Raw genomic sequence first — 22,486 nt, 5'->3', positions numbered from 1 at the left:
GTCGGGTAGGCTATCATTTTTGGCGAATGTAGCATTCGGGGCCAGTCTTGGAAGGGCTTGGGTAAGGCTGGTCAATCTAAGTGGTCCTGCGCAACTTGCAGAAGAAAGGATAAACCTGCGAGTACTTCCGAGGAAGGTTATAGTGATTCCGTCCCAGTTAACATAGCTGCTAAGCTCGATAGCTTACTGGAAATGAAAAAAAACGGTCGATGATGTGCCAAAAGACTCTAGAGTTTATGTCAGAAAAAAATATGATATAATTATAGAAGAAATAAAAGCACTAAGGGAGGAAAATAGGGTCACCAAGAGAGAACTCAGTGAGGTTAAGAAGAGGTTAGTGAGGAGTGAAGATGATGTGAAATCCCTTACTGAGCGCCTAAATGAACCTGGACCAGTATGGGAGAAGAGTTAACCTTGAGATACAGGGTGTTCCGGTCCGTGGAGAAAAGTTGGAAGATGAGAAGACCGAAGATGTTGTTAGAGACCTGGCAGGTGAAATAAATGTTCCCTATGTTCCCGAGCAAATCCATAAACTGCACCGACTACAAAGAAGGAATGACGACAGCCACCCGCTTATAATGATCCAGTTTATGACCAGTACTGCTAGGGACAACATGGTTACTAGCTGGCAAGAAGGCACGGTTGTCCGATAAATCGTCAGGTCAGAAGATTTATTTTCAATGAAAAACCTGACCTACTTTTTCAAGGGACTTCTGAAGGAGGCTAAATCCAGAGCAAGGATCCACAACCACAGGTTTGTTTGGTTCAAAAAATGGAAAAATCATGGTTAAGAAAAATGAGGAAGATAGAAACATTATTGTTATAAAAACATTAGATGACATTAACAAAATTGGTTAGCTAATCTAAAACCAATGTATCTCATTGAATTTGCATCTCATCCTGGTATAGAGATTGGTTGTTTTTAGGATGTATTACTCTTTTTTTAAATTATAATTAGATCAAATAACATAGAATATGAGATAAACTTGCATTCTGACAGTTATCTATGTTTTGAAAGTTGGTTCATGCATTGCTCGAATGTAAATAGGTCGTTAGGCATTAATGTAATATATTTATAAATATAAGGTCAATTAGAAAAAACTGGGATACTTTTATATTACAGATACTGTGCAACATTGACAAAATTGATATAATTGTACTTTCAGAGATAAATTGTTCTGAACATGATTTGGCCAGTTACAATATTGGATGGTTTTTTAAAGGTTTGTAATTGTCGAATAGGTAGGGATGGTGGTGGCCTGGTATTATACTACAACATTAAAAAAGTTAAATTTACAGTTGTCAGTTTAAATGCAAAATCATTTGAATGTATATGTGGCATGGTTGAGCCCGATTGAACCTGTGGGTCGTGCACAAATTTTGTTGTTATCTTTATATAGACCCCCGTCTCAGAGCACTGGCTGTGGTCCGCGATCATTCTTGAAGGAAGTTGAGGATATAATAAACAGTAAATTTTTGCACGGAAATATGATTTTTGATTGGCGATACTAATATTGATATTAAGAACTTCTCAGATATAATTAGCCAAGAATATGAAACATTACTGTCCTCAAAAGGTTTAACAGCGGTGATCTCGGATTACACTAGAGAGGAGGTTCGGGATGGTAGGTTGACTCAGACTTGTATTGATCACATTTACGTTAGAGATTTACTTAATTCAGATGAAATACAGGGTGGTATAATAAAAACAAAAATATCGGACCATTATCCTATAGCTGTTAGGATGGGGTATGGTTTACTTCCCACCGAATGCTCTCAGATCGAAATCAAATCCAAAGAGAAATAATTAACGAAAATAAACTGAAGCAAAGAATTGAAAGTTTGGATTGGGAGAAAATGCCGGTGACTAATGCCAACCTTGCTTTTAATTTATTTGGTAAACCAATTTTCAACTGCAATATAAATGGACAGCAAAAAAGACTTTTCAGAATAAATAATAAACAGGTTAGAATTGAGAAAGAATGGATGACGAATAACCTAAGGGCTATTACTAAGGAGAGGGATAGGCTGTTTAGAGTGTGGAAGGCCGATCCTGGAAATATTGCACATAAGCTAAATTACACTTCATTTAGGAACAGAGTAAACAGGGATATTAAGAAAAGAAAAGACGAATATTATAAGAACTATTTTAATACAGTGGCTAATAATAGTAGGAAAACGTGGAAAGGAGTTAATAAATTATTGGGCCGTGCCAAAAATAGATCTATAGATGAGCAAATAATGATGTCTATGACGGGTTCGGGCAAGCCAGATCTCCAATAACTTTGCTGAGCAGTTTAAATATGGGGGTACTAGAACTAAAACATACTTGCAACAATAAAGATGAAATAGTGGTAAATGGAAATAATATATAGACATGGATTTTACATACCAAATGCGACTGAAGAGTCTTTAAAGAAAAATCATACACAACTGTGACATAAACAAAGGGTGTGGAATCGACTCTGTCAGATTTAAAGACATTAAAAATGGCATCAGAAAGAATGACCCCTGCATTAGTAAAAGCTAATAAACTTGTCAGTTAGGACTGGGGTATTTCCCGACTGCTTAAAAACGTCTGTTGTGAGACCAATCTACAAGAAAGGTCCTAGGGGAGATTGTGAAAATTATAGACCGATCGCTTTACTCCCATGCCTGGAAAAGATTTTTGAAATTTATGTTGCTCAGTCATTGAATAAATTCTTAGTAGAGTGCTCTGTATTAAGTGATAGCCAATTTGCATTCCAAAAAGGGAAAAGTATTGAGAGCCTATTAAAGTCTGTTGGTGAATACATTAATATACAGATTGATAAAGGGTGTTACATTTTAGCCCTGTTCATTGACTTAAGTAAGGCATTCGATACTATTGACCATGGGAAAATGAGTAAGGTACTTGAAGGGGTGGGTATTACTGGACTTCCACTGGCCTGGTTTAGGTCTTACCTCAGTAACAGGTCATTTAGAGTAAAAATAGAGCGAACATTTAGTGAAAGTCAATTTTACAACCTAGGTGTTCCACAGGGAAGTAATTTTGGGGCCGGTACTTTTTAATCTTTACATAAATAATATATTTAGAGTTTTAAACGATGTTAAAATATGGGGGATATGCGGATGATTTACTGGTTATTGCATCTCATAAAAACATAATTACAACTCAAAACATGCTTCAGAAGGCATTTGACAAAATTAATAAATGGATGCATGATATGGAACTCATAATCAATCCAAACAAGACTGTCTTAATGAACATACATTTGAGAAAATAAATGTAATACAACAGGGGACCCAATCATAATATACCCACACATGTCCATGTTTGCATAGCCATAGTAATCTCAATGCACATTGTGACTGCCCAAAAATTGAACTTGTAGAAAAATGTGTATATCTGGGAATTGTTGTAGATAATGGCCTTACATGGAAGGAACCACATTGAAAAAGTTATTAGAAAAATTAATTCCTGCATTGCTGCTTTCTACAGATTAAACAATGTTATTAGTTCCCAGAATAAATTAATAATATATAAATCTCTTATTGAATCTATTATTAGATATGGTATAATAATTTATGGAACAGCTGCAGAGTGCCACTTAAATAAACTACAAAAGGTACAAAAGACAAGCCTTGAATTACTATTGGTAAATATGCTAATAACTGGTTATATACTACAGCTAATACCCTAACACTGACAACTATTATAAACTTAGCATATTCCTTAATTATTTTAACAATAACAAGAACAGGATTACAAATACAAAATATGCAGCTATTACATTGAGAAACACACCAAGATTCAAAGTACCCCAAATAAGAACTGTGTTTGGGGAAAGATTAGCAGATTACATTGTGCCCACATTATATAACACCCTGCCCCCCAGTCCTTACATAATGAGGAAAATTTTAGAAAATTTAAAATTATGGTGTACGATTGGTTACTGCAGGGCTGTGGCTCATAAGATGCAGTTTCCTTCAGCACAATACAAAATCCAAAGGATGAGATCAAATAGACCTATCATTGTTGTTGTTATCATTTGAGTGCTGTTATTGTTTGTCGTTTGTAGGGATGTTTACATTTCTTAGCTGTTGGTATTTTATATAAATTTTATTACATTGTTAACTAGTCTGTAATTCTTTGTTCGTGTTTAAAATTATTTTGCTCTGTATGTGAATCAATTGTAAAGCCATTTAGGCCTATTATTTATTTGGGAATTGGTCTTTCAACTAAGGATTGGAAGTTGCGTAATGAGTGATTGTTTTTATATCTATTTAATGAAAAAAACTAGTTTATTAGGCGTATTGTAGTTGTTAGTCAGTGATTATGAGATGGGTTCTTGTTTTGTTTGTTACTGAATGTAGAAGTAGATGTTATTGGAATAATTTGGTTGATGTAGTTTTTTAGTTTATTTATATGTAAGTTTGATCTGTGGTGAGGTGGATGGCCGATAACCATAATTGATTTCGGGATATAAAATTTATTGATTAGAAACTCTGTACCTGATGTGTCCAAATGCTGTGATGGTGGCCGCTTATTATACTACAAGTGTAAGCTTTATTGATATTGTTAGTTAAGAGTTCTCACTCAACCAGATAAATGGTTAGTGTACTCTGTGTGATCTCTTAAGCGGGCAGCACCACAATTAAATCTCAGGGTATCAAATTGTCAGCTAGAATTATCTAAACTATCGAATAATGTTGTGGTGATCGCTTATTATACTGCATGCGTTGGCTGCTTTCCGATTGCTGGTTGAAGGTGACCACCTTAACCAGGTTATGATTTGGCGTAGGCAATGTTGTCTTTGTTCTATTTAGTTATCTTTAAATTTATTTTGGTTTAATATTGGTTTTCATATTAATTGATTGACACGGTTTTGAAATTACTTTTTTCTCTATTAGAAATATATAATAGTTTTGTCAGGGCCGCTTATTATACTGTAGATGTAAGATTCATAGATGTTACTAATTTACGGTATCACTAAACCAAACTACCGGTTGGGGTACACCATGTGAAGTTTCAAGTAGCCAACACCACAATTGAATCTAAGGGGATCAAATTATGGGTTATAAATAACTAAAGTACTGAATATTGTGGTGATTGACCGTTTATTGTACTGCAGGTTGTTGGCTGCATTGCTGTTTGAAGATACCTATTCATTCTACCTAATGGTGATTTGGTGTAAGCAGTGTGGCCTTTGTTTCTGTTAAATTCTCCTTAATGTACTTTAATGTAATATTTTGTATTTCAGCTGTTGAATGGTTTGACATTGCCAATTGAATGACAAGCCATTGCTGTATTATGATTATCAGTAATAATGCTAGGCCTACATAAAAGAGCTATTTATCTGTAGTTACTTATTTTTAAGGTTCTTAAGTTGTTAACTGATCCTGTTAAACAGATAATAGGAATACTCCTGGAATTATGTCTATTGAAATTGGTGGTAGTTCATGGTGTGGGGCAATCAGGTTTGTGATATAGGCTAGTAGGTAAAGGCTTTCTCAATGTGTGTTAAATCAGATTAATTATAATTTAGTTAACTATAAGTAGTTTATATGTTAGTTAATGTGGGCATCACACAATATTGTATTTAATTAGATAGGCCTAGTTTTTAGTTTTAAGGTATGAATAGGATGTTATAGGGATGAACATTGTATTGCATTAAATTGGTATCTGGGTGTACGGGTGTGCATTTATATGACGGCTGCTCAATAAGGCACCACATAACTGTGACATTGTTTTGATTTTTAGTGATCTGTTTGCCATTTCTTACTTGATTATGTGAAAAACTTTTTAATATCCCCAGTGGACTATTACAATACTTTCACACGCAGGCTTGGCAGAAGTTAGTAGGCTATACTTACGTTTTCAATAATAATAATAATAATAATACATCAAATGATATGATAAGCATATCATGAGTCAATAGGCCATCAACATTTTGAAGCTGCTACGATAAATAAACCTTGATGGATGCTCGGACTTAAAAATGATAGGTAGCCCATGTACTAAATATTGTCTCTGGATTGTGGACTGGCCGGATATAAAATCACCTGCAGTATTACTGCTGGGCTTGACCCTCAGGATAGAGAATGGTACGGGTTTCATAGTTGCAAATGATTAATTATTGAGATTGGTTTAGGAATATATAACAGTTTAATAATTTTTACATTAACTTCAAAGGTTTTTCAAACATTGAGGTAAAATCAATGTGTTCAAAATTTACAATTTTGGAGCAATTCTACTATAAATCTGAGAGGATGAGATTAGAAACGGATCACGTTGTTTGCACTTATTATATTAATTGTTTTAAATAGTCTTTAAAGAGTGGTTAGTTGTTAAAAATATATGAACACCAACACAAAGAGATACAAACACTAGGAGACACAAACACACCGTAACACAAACACTTAAAGAAAGTAAAATCAGGTTTCAGGGCAGGATTAAATAAATGCATCACTAGCTGCTTTATTTACGATTGAAAGCAATCACTTTTTTATTTTGAATTGTTTAAATTAACACGTGCTAATGCACTGCAAGTTTAACTTTTAGGTTATATTCATATTCCCATAACCTTCACGAACCAGGGATGGGTCGGAATGGAACAGTTTGTAGATGTAACTATAGTACGCTGTAGTTTTGTGATTAACAAGCTGGATGAATGCTGCATACGGTATACCCTCACGTGATTCTAAAATTCAAATGACTTTAAGATAATAAAATGTATGCTATATTAATTAATCTGGAACTGTAATATAACATTGCTATGATTATCAATGATGTGTTGCTGTTCTTTGGATTGATTTGATTAAAGGCAGCGGTATATATGTATTAATAAGTAGCCACCTTTTGATCGCTGTCATGGATTTGCCCACTTGTGCCACTAGTAGACTCAATAGATTGTACTTTTCTAGCACGTATGTTATATTATAATTTTTATTTGTTTTTCCACCAGTACATCACAAAACTGTTATTACTGGACCCCGCTGACAAGTTCTAACTTAGCGGGGCCAAATACATGTATGATTGGTGAATAAATAAATTCTATTCTATTCTATTCTATTCTATATATATATATATATATATATATATATATATATATATATATTATATATACAGGTTGAGTTTTTTAAAGTGATCCAATAGCTAACTTTTTAATTACAACGACTTAGCACCAAACTTTTAAATTTGGAACTTGCTCAATTTTAAGTTTCACTCAGGGATACACTTTCAAATTGTTCAAACTGGAAGTTTTCATCATCAGTCCGAAAAAATCTGAAAACTTCCAGTCCACGTAGCTCCTGAACCATTAGAGATATAGAAAAACTTTGAAAAGCAAAAATGTTTTATTTTGTAGATTAAAATTTGTAGACATCAAATACAGGGTGTTCCATAAACGATTTTAAAGTTGACCGCCATATTGGAAAATGGCGGCCATCTTCAAACAAATTGAAAAGTGTATCCCTGAGTGAAACTTAAAATTGAGCAAGTTCCAAAATTTAAAGTGTGGTGCTAAGTCGGTGTAATTAAAAAGTTAGCTATTGGATCACTTTAAAAAACTCACCCTGTATATATATATATATATATATATATAGACACACACACTGTGTGTGTTTCTCCACATAATACGTTTTCCAAACTAAAAAATATAATAATAAAGTATTGACATAATGTGTTAGAAAAACTAATATATTTAAGCATTATTTGTCAGTACATTTGTAATGTTTAAAAGATTTTTGTCTTACTGCTTAAAATTAAAAAAAACGAATATATTTAATTTTATATTCTATGTCCGCCTATTTGCGTTTTAAATTTTTTTTACAGTTTATATTACAGCCACGGTTCAAAATTGCTTCCTTTTTCAAATATTCCATAAAATTTTAAAGATCAAAAAGAGCAAAGAAGGGAAAAATTTTAGGGGACATACATATTGGAACTCTCATAGCTGTCACCTTTGAACCATGAAAATAATTGCTGCCAGAGTTGAGAGTGTTGGTGATTAAACCAGAAACCTCGCGTCTGGAATAATAATCAGACCTGGTTTGTTTCAAGATCAGTGGCCAGAGTTCAAGTAGGATCAGAGTTAAACATCCTACTTGCGGCTTTCCATGCAATATAGAAAATAAAGTCCTTGGTTCTCTTAGTAAAATCAATATTTATAAAGCACAATGGAATCTTGAAATATATGTAAGAATTGATTAGGCATGCATACGTAAAGGATGCATTACTTAAGTGTTCATATATCAGAAGATTACAAGAGAATTTAATTTTTAGTATTTCGGTGTTCGTACATGTTCGCACATAGCATTTCTAATTGGAATGGATTTTATTTTTCTGATACAACAGCTGAATTGGGTCTTAATCGTTTGATTAAAACAATATAAACATATCAAGGTGTAAAAAGCAAAATTCAATTAAAAAGGGTATTTTGGCGCTTTATTTGGTCTAGTATATTTCTAACGTCATGCTTGAGTTGATTATCCTAAAAATAAATGGAATACAGAAAAAATATACATATACATTATCTTAATAATGTCAATGAGAAATAATAAATTAAGGTACCAAAATGTAATTGAAATGACCAAAAATACACGCTTTTGACAGAAATTGGCTATTGTCCCTACCAGCGTATGCATTTTTTTTGTCGGACATCCTTAATTGGATATTTAAAGAAACACAGTTGTGTTTGTTTTGATGTTTCTACAAATACATATACATTCTTTGTGGAATATTGTATCATCTTATTTCAGTATAAGGTGGAATATCTTTACTAAGTAAGGCAAACTTATTTAAATAACCTTTTATAATAAGTTTTGTGCGACAGGTATCTTGATATTTTTAACTCTAATTTGGTAATATGAACGAGCTGAAGAGTTGTCTTTGTTTTAAATAAGGCCACTTTATAATTTTTATATTACAATTTCAAGTAAAGAAACCCGTTTTAACTACCTAAATCTTCTGTTTTAGTTCTTATAGTTTGTTTTACGACAGGGCAAAAAAGGATTTCCAATACAATACATTGGAATTAATGCGCCGCTAGCGCTATCTGTAGTAAACATTAAGTAGCATATTTATGCAAACAGTAACTATTTGCATTATGCTACTGATCAAGTACTGCATGTTTGTCCTGTATATTATTTAACGTTTTAAAAATAAACAAATGTGCTTAAACTCTTTGGCAAACTTTAGCTGAAAATATTAACAATTATTAAGTTTTAGTTTAGTTTGGATCGTATAACAAACTAGTAATATCTCTTTGTGTGGATGAATCTGCTATGCGTGCGCGCGCGTGTCTGTGTACGCGCGCGCAATTATTTTTTAAATTTCTAAACAATTATTATGAAGTTTATTCTGTTATATAACAATCTAATGGTGTCTTTCTGATTGTGTTTTTGTACTCAATCACGTAAAAACCACTGAAGCGCTTGCACTGAATTTTTACACAGCAATTCATAGGTTCCTAGGTATATAGACAGATTCATATTTTTAAAACTTTTCAGGTTCGCTTAATATCTTCAAATTTGGGGAAAATCCCATCTGGGTATCCAAGTTTCCTAACTACTGGTTAAAAGAGCATTATCAATTAATTGCACTGTTCTGCTTAAAATTTTGATATGCCTGCACCAACTTATATTTAGTTAATTAATAATGTTTAACTAACCACTATTATAGATTTTTTCCTTTTATTGCCATGAAAGCATAGAATATGCTTAAGTAAACTAAACTTTCAATTTAATACTGTTTTCTAACGGTTTTTGAGCACATAGTAGTACAATTCCTAAAAGTAAAATTAAAAGTTAGAGTAAATACTGACTATAAACTGTATGGGTTATTCAGTGTTTTGTCAACATTTTAACGAATGGACGAAATACATGGGGTTGGATACTGCTAAAGTTGTTTTAATGAATACTTGATTTGCAAAGTTTACTTATATTAGTAAAATAAATATAGACTAATATCACAAACTTAATTACGTTTAAATCACAAACCGATATTAAAATCTTCTATTTTGTGAGGCTTTTCCATAGCAAGGCTATCTTCGTCAGACACATCACACATCATAAAAGTACCACTTCTGGATGTTAAAAATAATTATGTATTGCAACGTTGCTGCCAAATAGAGTGACAATGAACTAAATGAATTTATAGGGTGGGCCTAATGGTTAAAATGTTCCATTAGAATTTGGAATACAAACTCAATAATAAAAAAAATATATATATAAATTGACTTCCCTTCACGTTAATGTAAACCCACAAGCGTGGGAGTAATAAACTTGGTACGATATTGCAACTGTAGTCGAAAAACAGTGAAGATTAGTAGACTAGAAGTCTAAAACATGATTGCTGGAAGCACACGAAGTTGTACTCATAGATGAAGTCAACCTTAGAGACTCGAAGTTAAAATATGTGGGTGAGTGTGTGTGTGTGTGTGTGTGTGTGTGTGTGTGTGTGTGTGTGTGTGTGTGTGTGTGTGTTGGATCGAGGGAACAAGGGAACATCCCTTGTCGCAATCAACACTAAGGCGGGAGTATTATACAGTGGCAATAAATATATAATTTGTATATATTTTCTTGATTATACCAACAAGGTTAACTCATAATTGGCGTCTAAAATATAATTAACTCGAACCAGGAGTGCTCCCACTCCTGTATAGGCTACGAAATTTGCGTGCGAAACCGTGGATACCAGATAGAGGCTGTTAACTTTTGTTAAATTTAAAAGGAGAAAATAATTTAATGAAACATTACTCCTGAAATGTACCGTCATTTTAATCTAACTTCATAAATTCCCACTTAGGTATTTATATATTGAAATATAAATAACGTATATTAAAAAGTATTTTTATTCAATTTTTTCTAAAATTATTAAATTCATATAATGTGTTTGATTACATATTTGTGTTATAACCTAGCAACGATTCAGTAAATTCGTGATTTATATTATTTTCACTGTAATTTTATAGAAAATAATTCAAAGATAATATAATAAATGTTTAGTTATTTAATGCATAACAATAATTGTTATAACAAAATAATAACGAATATTTAAAAATTGTAATAGCTAAAACTAAAAGTACAAATACAGTTACATTTAAAGGAAACCACGTGTAAAAGTAATATAAATATTTTCCTGTAACGATCAAAAATAAATCTGTATATTCAATTGTTTTCTACAACAAAGTATTTAAGTACTATCCTCATACACTTATATTTGACAGGAACCGTATAAAATTATCAACAAGGGTCGTCTTTAAATCAACCCCAAGCCCAAACAAATGTTGGCTCCTCTATTACTTTTAATAGTTTATTAAAAGCTGCACCTAATCGTGAATAAATATGAGGAAAATATTGAATATGTCTTATACAAGTATTTTGTAATATATTTATGCTAATTGAAGGATACAATTACTTGTCAAATTTACTTATTCAAATTCTGGAAATATCGTTACTAATTTTGGAAGATTTTTAACACATTCATTTACATATCAGGCGTATTTAATGAAAATGCTTTGATTAAAGGCTATCTTCAATAAACGAATCATGAACATTTTAATTGAAACAATGTAGGGGTGTGTTACACCACCCGTCGCAAAATAGTATTCGCTTAGGTAGCTTGAAAAGTGTCGATATGAACTAACTGCATTGTGAGGTGTTTCGGTATAATCGCTTTTTATATCGTCTGCCCTGGTAGTTGCTGTCGTGCTGGGTTCTATTCCAGGGTTGTGATGTCGCCTTAGATTTTTATCCTACCCACGCCCTTAATAAATATTATATAACTTAATCTATCGTAACGACGACTATTCAGCAATTATTTGAGCGTGAGATAAAACCAGATTTTTAATATCGGTGGTCCGCGAGATCTTTATTCCACAGCCGTTGACTCGAACCGGTCCCTGTATCGTCTGCTAGTTTCTTCAGTGTCTGTTTTTGTGATGTGCTAAGCTGAGGTTATGTTTTGACTTTACAAATATCAAAATAAAATATTAAATATATCAAACCAAACAAATTCCTTCTCTATACTAACAAGACTAACGTTATCGTATAAGGTTAACCTGAGAGCAAAATGTCTAGCGGGAGTCTTGAGTTATATTCCTCCCCTGCGAAGCAGCTAAATTACTTCAAGCAAATATATTTAGGTTATTTAATACAAGTATCCTAGTTCAACTATAATACAGGTATTTCGTATGTACTATTTTCCTCGTTAGACCCTTAGTATCAAATTTATTGATATTAACAAGCATTAAAGGTTTGTTATAGCCTACAACCTAATATCCACTTTAAAACATACTCTTCAAAGTAGGAAGTAAAGCTTATGCGGTTTACAGGGTACTAAACAGACATTTAGAAACCGGGCTGAGAATTCAGAGGTTTGTTAAGCCAATGACTAATATATTTGTAAACAATGCTGTTACCTAGATAGCCTAATTAAGTTCCTAGCCTATCCTGGCGTCGATTAATAACTTTAAGCTTAGGCTATTAGGACTACAAGACTTACAGTATGCAAAACATATGATCGTGAGCTGTAGAAAGGTTTATGTAGGCTATATCTAGTAGACGGACAATGTAGTTACGCCTAACCTATCTTACGCACCAAACTATTAATCTTAGGAATAGGATAACAAGCCTATGCGGCTTATAGGATGCAAAATATGCGTTTGCAAACTAGGAAAGGTAGTGATGGGTAGTAGAACCTATATTTAATAGATACACTACTATCACTAAACGCAATAACCTATAAGCTGGTCTTAACCTATCCTACGCACCGAATTATTAATTTTTCAAATATTCCATAGAATTTAAGGTTAACGAATGAGTACTAATTTTGATATTTAACCTTCAACATTCGATATTCGTACTCTTTTCAAATTTCCTTAATGATTACAATTCGGGGTGACTCACCAAATATATGATGTATGCCGACTGCGTATTTTCTCGTACAGAGCTTCTCTCCCAATGATTACATAGTATAAAACCTATATAGGCCATGTGAGGCGCTCGGTGAAGCAGCCTCGACAGCCCGAACCTAGACCAAGATGGCAGCGCGGAGCATGACTCACCCTAGTAACGAGCGCCAACGCCACCCGCTAACCAGTCCAAGGCCTTGCAACATGCTTTGGCTACATATGAGCAGTTTGTAGGTAAAGGCCCGCTTAAATATTTACCGCTGTATAAAAATAGCCAAGATCACCTGTAACGTTTGTTCGGATGTATACGTTCTCGCGGAGGCTATAATAATAACCCCTCATGCAGAGAGTTTACTGCCTCTTTGAGAAGAATTTTGCTACACAAAGAACTACAGGAATCTGACTTAGGAAATGCTCTAATTCTAAACAGGAGTTTTATTTTCTCAATAAACAAAAAAAAAACAAGAACGAAACTGATGAGATTAACTTCTCCACACCTAGCTGGAGGTCATTAGAGGACGACGATCGAGCTACCTCTAACAACAACGACCTGCTAGATGATGAAAGTATTGTAAATATTTTAGGGGGTACGACAGAAATAGGACGTGATATAGTCGAGTATGTGGCAGAATATGTGGCTAGGTCATTGAGGTCTAAAATAGCATGTTTGAGTTGTTGCGGTTTGTTAGTAAGTAGTATTACCAAGACAGACAGTTTAATTCACTCTAAGAACAGGGGTGGAATGGTTCAACCCTCTGAAAGTGTGGTTAAACTTTGTTTGCTTTGTGAATCAGTATTCAAAAGTTATGTAAATACTGATAAATTAATGACAACAAAAAACTTGCTTCTAGTAATGATTGTGCAAGTTATGAGAAAATGTATTGACATTAACTTATTTGTCGGAAACCACAGTGTTGACCAAGAACCTGAACAAAACCATACTTTTTTGTTAATGAAAGCGTTGTGTATGAAGTATTTCACAGTTCGCTTACACAAGCATGCAAAAAAATGTTAATTAGTTATTAAATAAAAATAAAGTTAGAAGTATTTAAATTATGAACAGTTACATGTAGTGTTGTAATTGGGTATTTAATAATTATGTAATAGTTAATAATAATAGTTTTGGTTACAATGATAGGAAGCGGCCTACGGAGCAGTGGCCAGGTTTGGAGTGCAATCCAGACGCGACTAGTGCCACGGCTGTGTTGAATTACGCTTATATTCAACCTGCCTTCCTGTCCAGAGTATAGTTCGTACAAAATTTGTATGACAAAATAAGCTAAATTCAAGTGTTTATATACAAATTTGTCGCTTACAAAACTTTTCTACCCAAAAAATTAAAAAAATTCCTCGCAGACCAACTTTTTCATGTCACGATTTTAAAATCCACACAACAGTTTTAACTTTAAATTGTAATATTAATTAGTAATAACATTATTTTATAATTTTAAATTGCACCGATTCTGTCCAACACTAACTTTTTGTCTGCATGCGAAGTTTCGAAATTTTAACATCATTGTAAGTCGGTCAAACGACAGTGTATTTGAAAAGCGCCCATTAAAATTTTCTCCATGTAAAGACTGCATTTGACGCTTCTATACTTGACCAAGATGGCGGCGTTGGCTTCAACTGCTTTAATGCTTGTTAGAGTCCACGGCCTATCTAGGTTTTATACTATGTAATCATTGTTCTCTCCTCGACTCGATCTAACACTACGACGTCCGCAAGCAAAGACTCCCTGTCCCTTGTCGAGTCGGCTGTATAAGTAAACCGCCAGCCGGTCATGCGCAGAAACGCGTTTTCGTCAGTCGTCGGCAGACGCTGCAGCGGCCACATCGGAGCTCCGGCTAACTGCAAAGCCCCAAGTAGAGAGGTCACCTAACCTCAAATCAACTCTTTCTAATGAAATGACAACGACGACGACTATCGACGAAAATAAATCGACACATCTACTTGTCTAAATAAACGTTTTCTCATTTAAGAACAAAAAAACGGGGTATAAATTTTCCTTACAGCATTTGTAATAATTACATAACATACAATTGCAGTTGCAATTACATACATAATTATTATGTCACTTGTTACATTGACATATCATTATATTTAGCTTTTTCACAAATTTATTTGTCATATTATTTTGTTGTAGCAATCATGGTAAATAATAGCAAAAATTTAATATTTTTCCTATCACTTAGTCAAGTTTCATTGAGTGATTTGCATTATTTTAAATTCCATGATGCCTATATTGTAATAAGGATTTATACAAAATGTCTACTTTATACATCAATTAGTTTCTGAGAAATGGCACGGCGCGGAGAGACAGATATTTAGACATATATTAAACTTCTAGATTGATAGGCTTCGCTATCACTCAGGTATATATCATGGCATGAAATACATCTATAAACAAAGATCAAGCAATAATGTGTACTAAACTTTCACATTCAAAACTTAATTCCCTGAATCTTAATGATTATCAACAAAGCATAGCTTGAAAGCACTAAGCACTGACATGAAAAAATTACGTAAATCAAATGATAGATGGGTATTTAGTGCAAGAAAATATTTTAGGTATTTATAAAATAACATTTTAAAATAAGAATTATTAGTGAACAAACGACTTTACATAATTCATTAATATTCGTGGTTTATGTCGATGGGGAATATTCTGTTCCTATTGGCTAATGCTTATAAAATTGGTAATAATAGGAATTATAGAAAAAATGTCACTATTTAAAGGAGACGAATCATTATTCCAGACGAGAGCCTCTCTACTTTAATTACGAAGGCTTGGATCTGGGAGTCATTATTTTTACGGTTCACTGGCCGCGAACAGTGGAGAGTTCTGAATGTCCATTTGGTAGATAACGATGGTGGAGTGGATTGTTCTAATAAACTTACCACATTACAATACAATATACTAGTTACTTATTCATTAATATTTTAGTATTAACAATATGTAACTATAAGAATATTTGACTACCAAAGGAATACTACCACAATAATTGCATTCAATGATAAGGCCATGTTTGGATAATGTACGTCAGTTTAAAAATTAATATACTTATCCCGTAATTAAAAGAGGTGAATGGTAATTTAAATACAATGTCCATGATTTTACCATTTAAAACCACATGGACTATTATTTATTGCTCATGCCTAAAAGGCAAAGACGCTGAGACAAGTGTTTTCTTTAATAATAAAACACAAGTAATGAAATATTTATAACTACATTGTTAGGGTAATCTGAATGATTCTCAATGGTGACTTGAACGAAATAGTAGGATCTCGTACGTGGACAACCAAATTGCTGATGATTTAAAAGGAGACATGTTGACAAGATTGTTCTTGTTTGAGGGAACCTGTATATACGTATGGCAAAGGCGTTCCTTAGTACTGCTAATTGACCTTTATGAAGCTGCAACAAATTGCTATGTACGTGATGGGAGTTGAAATAATTGGTTCAACATTCAGTTGTAAGATGCGTTCTACTTCAAAACAATAAGAAATTCAGGTTAACTTCTTTTTTTGTAAATTAGAATTCCTTATGCACCAACGTCTCAATAAACTGGCACTGGATAAGCCTAGAAGTAAACTATCTGTTATTTTAAATTGAAGCAGTAAGTTGAATGGATATCAATGCACACACATCTTGCAAACTACAACACATGCTAAGTAACCGATCGAAGTAGTCATGTAGGCTGATATTGTTTCAACCTGACTGTGTCTCCTACAATTCAGAAATGTATTCCTATCCTGATTCCTTTTCTGAGTAAAGCCCTAACAAAAACGCTCGTAAAGGAACGAAATTTTGGTAAGCCCTTCTCACACTTTAGTTACTAAAGTAAACATATAAGGGATTCGCATCCAACGTTCTTTCGTTTGGTTCAACTAATATAGTTAAAAATAGTATATTGGCTATCAGCGCGCTTTTCACATTGATTTTACTCTTCATTGATATTTTCATTATGTTTCTTATTAGTTTACTCATTGTTTACTATGTAAATTTACCAGCTCTGTAAAAATATAAATGCAGTGAGTTCATGTTTTTTCATACAGTGAAGTAAATCTTTTTATTTATATCTTTTAATAATAACTACTATACTGACATTAAACTGTCATTGAAAATTGTGACGTAATAACTTCCGAGTAAATAAAATTTGTATTTTTATACACGGACACCTAATTAAATTTTCTGATATGACCCATAACTTCCAAAGTTAAAATACATGTGTTTGAAAAATAGTTTTATATGTAGCTGAAGTCAAAAACATGACAAATAGTGAAAAATAAAGAGACATACAAATATGTTTTAAAAGTGATAGGATATAAGTTTGATATTTAGTCATCAACTCAATGTCACTTTATAGTATTCATAATAGTGGATTTAATTATCGAAACAGAAAGTCATTTGTTAATTCTTAATTTAAAGCTGAACGTGATAAAATAAATTCTTTCTACTTTTATAAAAGAGATTTATATACTAAATGGAATAGAAAAGACATCTTTATTTGTACGTTTTTAGGGTTTTCATACAGCGAATAGTTTAACGTGTCTCATAACGCCATCATGGAAAATACCAAATCAATAGAATACCTTGTTGTTCCATAATTTAATTGATTTTGGTAAAGCTACTCTTTACTGTGCAAAATTCATTGTAATAATGTAATTATTGGGGATGTTAATTAGCATCGTTTATCGCTTAAGGGTTCAGATAATTACAATGCAAATTACGTTTGTTACTTTTTATCGTTATGCTCTTCACGATGTAATTAGTATTTGGCCTTGTGAAACAAATCGAAAGTGCTACCGACAGATTGATATACTTATAAAGATTTGTATAGTACCAAGCTACACGTATTAGTGTATACATAAAGAAGGATGGATAAAGAAGGAAGGTCATAATTAGGGTTAATTAAAAAAATGATTGCATAATTATTAATATTCATATTGTATGTCTAATTTCGTATAGGGTTATATAAGTTGTTCTTAACCATAGGGCTTGATATAGAATAGATTGTACTACGTAGTGATAAATGTATATAAACTCAAACATTATTTTTATAAACGTTATTAACTTATATAAAAGTTAACATACATTAGGAATTTATTTGTTTTAACAATTGAACCCATGATAAGTCTGAGAACCTAGACTCAGCTCGTACAAGCAGGATATCCAAGATTAATACCATTATCCGGGACAAACCTAACTGAAGTTCTTTTCATCAGCCTTCACCCTCTTCCCGTTCTACACTATTATTTGTAACTCTGATACTTATACAAAACAGTTGAAATGGCATATTTTCGGCGTATTTGCTAGGGGGGGGGAGATGGATAGAGAGCAAGAAAAAAGAGGGAGACATTCATTTTCAAGGACAATAAATCCTAAAATCATATTATGAAATATCTTTAACAAGAGATAAAACCCTTTGTTACTTTATAAGTTGTTAAGAGAAGAGTTAATCACAAATGTCTATAAAAAATTAATAATATAAGTAGTATACGCAGTAAATAAATTCTTTAAAGAATATGAATCTATTTATATCCTAATATCAGGAATAGTATGGTTCAAATCTAAGAAAAAAACATTTAAATGTAAAATAAATAATACTTAAGATATAGTAATACACTGATGGCTTACAGACAATTGAGCACATTAATATAACGGAATGTTGCTGTTTTTCCAGCAAGGAATAATACTTCTCAAAAATGTTAGGTTCTTGAAAGGTTCACAAAAGGATCCATCTACTTAGTTGCTCTTTTTGTTTATCCATAGGCTTTCCAAAATATGTAAAGGCTACTCATTGAACAGGATACGGAGGGTAAGTTATAATTTCGCCCAGCGGTTTAGTTCGGCATTTTCAGTTCAATAAGCCATTATTTAAAACCATACAGGTTTAATTTAAACATCTCACTGTTTTAGTTGTGTAAACAAAAATTTCATATTTTTTGTTATTAAAAATAAAGGAAAGGTCGGTGCGTTCATTAGTATAAGTAAGACTATCTGTTAGTTTGTAGTGTTTTTAACCAGTACCAATCTTTCATAATTGTACTAGCAGTTACTCACGGATTCGCACGCAATTTCCTACTGAAGACCAGTGACATTATTAGCATATATATATATATATATATATATATATATATATATATATTTTTTGAATGACATACTTAATTAAATATCAAGGTGTAAGTGATGACCACTGAAAAATATCCTAACCTGCTGATTAGTTGTTTAGTTTAAAATTTTAATTTTATTATTTGGTGTTTGGGTCTCTGACCTAAGAGAGTGAAACCGTTTTAAAAAATTGCGATAGCATCTTAACTTTTTCTTCATTATTCTATAAATGTTTTATATGGCTCAAACTCATTCAATAACGGTTTTACTAATTTAGATCAACGTGGAGGAGTTCCTTGTCTCTTGATTAACCCACTTAGTAAATAAGTTTTTGGCTGTATGTGATTTTTAAATTGAAGTTGTCATATTTTATGTACACATTATTACAGTGTTCATGGTTAAAAGCTTCATATTTTTAAATTATGAATGTTTCTTTTTTTACAATTTCGAGTATAGGAGCAAGTTAATTAAAAATGAATTATATTTCCGACGCCATGGTTGAGTTTGTCTTGTTACTTTGACTAAGAAAATCTATTTATATACGCAGGTCTCAGCAACCCACTTCTTTCATTATAAGCATATTTTCGGCTATTTTAATTTTCTTTATTTTATGAGAAATGTTTGATTCAACTGTTAAACTTTTTTGGTAAATAGGTCCAAAAATCTATAAATTTCCAGTTTTAAGAACCGTACTTAAAAAACAAAGCAACTAAAATAATTGTATAACAGTCTTTGTAATCGTATCGGGCTAGGTGATATACGCCTTGCATTACTTCAACAACCTAAATTTTGCTTACATTTACATTTAACATGTACTCAAATGTACATTTAAGTTTATTCCATGCTTTAATAATATAAACATAAAGCTATTTAGTGTAGTATTTAAACCAATAAACCACATTATTGTGTTGTCACATTAAAATATTTACAAAGAACTACTGTATTGTTAAAAAAAATATATTATGCTAAACAGCGTGATTTTAAGACCGAGGTTATTCTTTAAATAGTAATAGGCCTAAATAATAACGGGGACCTTAGGGCTGTCCATGTAAAAATTCCGTACAATCGGTTCAGTATGTTTTACGCTGTGATTCTTGATTTACGCGTGTCACAACGGTCTGGTATGATCTTTTTATTTTAACCTAGTTTGTAATTATGTGTTAGGTTAGTTATTCTGAAGAATAGATGAGATGCAGAGGTCGAAACGTGGTGTTACTGAGTTTTTATATCACTCAACAAAGGCAAATGTCCTGGAAATCCCTACACAATCCTTCCGTCGTAAAAAAATAAAACAGAGAAGTTTTACGTGATTAAATCAAACACAAAAACACACACACACAGAGATAAACACCATTATATTTTTATATAACTGTTTTTTAAATAATTGTCTATACTATATAACAATTATCTAGTGAACTATTACATGAAAGGATTCATACAGTATATTATAACAGAGTGAAATCTCTAATATGTGATTGGCTTAGGGATACTAAGCTCTAAAGATTACCACAAATTAGAGTTAGAGATGGGAATCGAGAAAGACAAGTTCCTGGATTAGTTTGCAAATTGAGATCTCTTGTTCAACAAAGAAATCTCATTACTACTAGATTAATAATTGGCATTATATTGCATTATGATTATCAACTGATTTAACGTCAAACGTACTTCAAATACGATCTCAAACTAATATAAGTTTAGTATTTACTTGTCAAAAGCTTAGAGTTAGATCTATTTTTATAAAGTGATTTACAAACAGTAAGAAATTTGACAAATAAATTTAAGAGGGGATCAGAGGGACATTCTAAGGTGTTACTTAGTACCACGAGACGTTAAATTAAATTACCTAGATTTAGATATATTGTCCAAAATGTAAAACAATAGTTTTAATTCCATGGTGGCAGCGTACCAGTAAAATAAACGAGTCCATTAATAGTTACTCACTTTTGTCTACCCCACAATATCTTCCGCATCTCAATAGTTCAATTCGGTCGGCTATAGATTTATTACGGAGACAGAACATGTCTTCTTATTATTTTTTGTTTATTTAAACACAATTCCAAGACGAATTTTATTTACTGATATGAGAAATTGAAAATAACTGCCATTGTTTTACTATTTATACTAAATCTTAATAATTTTACTACGAATAACTATTTATAAAAAACAAAATTTCGCTCTTCTTTTTAATATAAAATAGACAATATTAGGATGAAGATAAAAGAATTCCTACAAAAGAGTTATTTTTCATAAAACCTGGATAACACATATGGTTGTTTGTTTCTGGAGATACGTTGCTTGTTTTTGACATGAGATCAACATTCATATCTCCTAAACATATCACACCCCTTACTTCGATCGCAAGATCCACGAACAGAGAGTGAAACAAAGAAGCGAGACAGGTATGCCTAACAATGGGCGGCCTATAAGCCACACACAGCCCGAATGCTAGAATAATTCTTCTTTGAGAAATACTTTGATATAATCTTCTTTTTCGTGCCCACAGCTGCAATGTCGAGCCAAGATGCTGACGCCACTTAAGTAAGTAGATATCAACGTGAAGGGAATTCATTTTAAAGTTGTATTAAATGATTAAGTTCGTAGGAAAAGTTCAAAAGAAAAATTAAAAAAAAACAATCAGGCCTAAAATATTTTTGCAGCAACGTGGTAAGTAGAAATGTTATTTTAAAATTTAAAAGTGTTTGCAGGTTTGATTTAGCACGAGTAAACTTTGCAGTATTGAGTATTCATTTCTATGACCTCGGAGATCTGAAACCCCATACCTTTCTTCCATTCGGTACAAGGTATGAATTATTCCAGTGTTGATGGTTAAGTCGATTAGTGGATAAGCGAAAATTTTACTATCAGTTATGGTTTAAGGAGCATTTTATCTGAATGCATTTTATCTCTAATGCTAAAGCTGAGTTAGCTTTATTGACTCGTCAAGGAAATCTATCTATACCTATTTAGTGCAAATACAAACTTCTGCAAAAAAATTTCTAGCCCTTGTAATCAACGTCTTGTATAAGCCTGTTGTGAATATTTTAGCTTTTTATTTAGTAGTTTGTGTTAATTATTAACTGTAGTATATTATAGTATGAGAGACAGATTGAATACAAAATTTAACTTTTATGAATAATTAGGAGTAACAATCAATGTTTATTTGAATAATAACTAATTCATTTTAGGTATGCAATAAGAAAATTTAGTAAACTACTTATTTACTGTAACTGAATGAAACGGCCTAGATTTGTGTATTAGCATTCGGTACTTGGTATTGATAGTAGGTCTTTTATTCCAGACAAGCTAATGATAATGTTTCCAACTAAGCAACTACCTCTGCCCACTTACTCTCTTTGCAATCTTATGTATTTATTCAGATAGCTCCTATGAAATTGCAATCCTTATCTACCATTTTTAGATATAACTCGTAATTCACACTGTTAAACTACTTATAACTACACAAATATTTTGAGAA

The sequence above is a fragment of the Homalodisca vitripennis genome, chromosome 8 (assembly GCF_021130785.1).
Source record: "Homalodisca vitripennis isolate AUS2020 chromosome 8, UT_GWSS_2.1, whole genome shotgun sequence".
NCBI classification, from domain to species: Eukaryota; Metazoa; Arthropoda; class Insecta; order Hemiptera; family Cicadellidae; genus Homalodisca; species Homalodisca vitripennis.
The sequence above is the reverse complement of the archived record's forward strand: the minus strand, read 5'-3'. Positions refer to the sequence as shown.